This window comes from Diceros bicornis, chromosome 4, assembly GCF_020826845.1.
Source record: "Diceros bicornis minor isolate mBicDic1 chromosome 4, mDicBic1.mat.cur, whole genome shotgun sequence".
Taxonomy (NCBI): Eukaryota; Metazoa; Chordata; class Mammalia; order Perissodactyla; family Rhinocerotidae; genus Diceros; species Diceros bicornis.
In genome coordinates, this window is record NC_080743.1 from 29895421 (window position 1) to 29898089 (window position 2669).

At 59.6% G+C, this 2669-nt stretch overlaps 1 non-coding gene across 1 annotated transcript; it reads left to right on the forward strand.

Moving 5' to 3' along the window:
* Positions 1-2255: 2255 nt before the first annotated feature.
* TRNAR-UCU (transfer RNA arginine (anticodon UCU)) lies at positions 2256-2340 on the forward strand. Its single transcript is given in 2 exon segments — positions 2256-2292; positions 2305-2340. It is a non-coding gene; the product is annotated as a tRNA-Arg (tRNA).
* Positions 2341-2669: the final 329 nt, after the last annotated feature.

The window sequence follows — 2669 nt, forward strand, 5'->3', positions numbered from 1 at the left end:
TTGAGTATTTCTGTTCCCCTATTATGCCATGTGCAACTCCAAGGACCAGTGAAGACTCTGAGATTCCACCAGTGCCTGGCACGTTGCAGAGTTCAATAAAGATTTGTTTAAATAAATACTATTTAAAGTCATATTCTATTTTAAGGGGCTAATTTTGTACATGTGAGAACTCCTCCATGCATGTGAAGATGTGTTTTATTTCATTAATCTTAAAGGGGGCATACTATTTTATACATAAAATGCTTGTTGTTGAGGAACTTTATATTATGGTGGAATGAAATAGACCTGGCAGCAATCAAGGCTCTGCCACTGATTGGAGAGGGAATCCACCACGGGCCCTTAGCATCCTTGCATGTTCTTCTGGGTATGCTAAGAACGGAAGACCCTGCTCACTTGGGCCATTTCTCAGGGTTGTGTTTGCAGTGAGCACCTAGAGATGCTTGAGAGATGAGGGAATGTCCCTCTATGGGACAAACAGCAGGCTTGCTTACTTCTTGCTATAAAATGGTGGGTTCCCCAAGCTTAGCATTCCTTTCTTGTAATGCAACCCATTTTGTGTGCAAGCATCCATCTGGGCCCATCTGCTTCATTCCTGTGAGAACTGGGGTTCAGGGAACCAACACAAACATGTTGACACTGGCTACCACATTTGCTGTAGGAGTCTTGCATCTCTGATCTAGTAGTCTTGTGTGTTCTGTCAGCATCCATGAAACTGTCACAAGCTCACATGTTAGCCTGCAAGTAGAGTGAAATCGCTGATTCTTCATAGGTCTTGACGCTTATTAGCCGGGTGTCCCTACACAATTTATTTAACCTCTTTTAGCTGCAGTTTTCTTTCTTTATGAAGGGGACAATAGTACTTGCCTCATAGCATTGTTGTGGAGTTAAATAAGCATGTAAACATCCCTACCACACTATAATCTTTCTGGGAGCTCCCTTTCCCTCTAGAACACTGACCGAGACTCCTTTGCTTTGGTATCTGATGATGCTAGGCAGGGAGGAAGGGAGTGGACCGCAGGCTGGACTGTGGCTGACGCTGGTTTGGTGCAGAAGACCGCTGTGGATCAGCTTGAAGAGCGCGCATACCCGCTGCTCCGCAATTTCTACGCGGACGGGGCTGGGAAAGTAGCAAGTTGATTAAAGCAGGAGGCCAGGGGTTTTGTCTTGCAGCGGTGGTTGCATAGCAACCACGCTGTTTTTATTTAGATTGTCTGTTTCAAGCGGCATGGGGTCGCGCTGATGGGGATTACTGGAGAACGGAAGACCCTCGCCGCCAAACCACTCCGCGGATTCGCCGCGACGGCGCCATGCCGGGCAGCTTCTGGCTCAGCCGCCTCCCTCCGCCCCCGAGAAACCCCGCGGCCGCGCGCCCTCCAGCCGCCCGCGCGCGCACACGCATGCTCCCGGCGCTCCCACGCGCGCGGTCACCTCCCGGCGGCCGCCCACGCAGCCGCGTGCTCCGGGGGGGCGGGCTCGGGGCGGCTGCGCGGCGCCCACGGAGGAGCTCCCGGCGCGGGACGAGCCCTCGGAGGATGCTGCGGCCGGGGGCGCGTCGCCCCCCTCAGTCCACCAGAGCCCGGATACCTCAGAAATTCGGCTCTGGGTCTGTGGGGAGCGAAATGCAACCCAAAGCCCGTTTCACCCAACCCCGCGCAAATAAACACGCACAAGCACGCACACAGCCGTCGCCGCGGCCCGCGCTCGCAGCGGCGGGGCCCGGCCGCGGGCGGCCAGGGAAGGGCCCGGGAGGGGCCGCGGCCAACGCCTCGAAGCCCGAGGGCCGCCGCTCGAGATCGGCCGCCAAAAGGTGCGACGTAAGTGCCCGGCGTTACCGGCCCGGCTTAACGGTGCAACGGCCGGCCTGGAACCTGCAACGCCATGGCGGCCCGGGCCGACGGGGAGACCCGCTGAGGGGGAGGGGGTGGCGCTCGGGGCAGGAAGGAAGCCGGGGAGGCAGAATGCGGGCGTGATTTGTCCTGCGCGGCCGGGTACGGCGGCCTGGGTGGGCTGGAGACTACTGACCAGCGGGGACCCGGCGGACGCCTAGCCGTCCTGCGCTCGCGGGGCTCGCTGACCTCCTTGAGAGGCGGCCGCCGGGGGAGGACGGACGCCCGCGGCCCACGTTTGGTGGCGGCAGCCCCGACTGGCAGTGCCCTGGCCTCGCGGCGCAGACGGAGGGCTAGAGGGGCGGTGGGAAGGGCGCGGGGCCGTTGCCTCTGGCTTAACACAGCAGATGCGCGGAGGCTCCAACAGGTGGCTCCGTGGCGCAATGGATAGCGCATTGGACTTCTAGAGGCTGAAGGCATTCAAAGGTTCCGGGTTCGAGTCCCGGCGGAGTCGCAGTTTTTTTCCCGCTGTGATTTGCCTTCTACCCTTAATCATTTCTCTCTTTCCTGTCCTTTTCCTAAACGGTTTAACTTGCTTCCCATTCCCTGCCCCCTCTCTCCCCACTGCACTGGGCTTCTGCGGCCCTTTCACCTCTAGTCGCTCGGGCGGGGCCCGCGCCGCCCAGCTTCCCCGGCTGCGGGGCTCAGCGCCTGGCCCGGCCGACTCCGAAGCCTGACCCGGGAACTGGGAATCGCGGCCCCGGGCGGCGGCGGCGCGAGACCTCGCGACTTCGGCCTCAAGGAGAGCGCGGGGGAGGCCCGCGTCTCGGGTGCTCCGGCAGA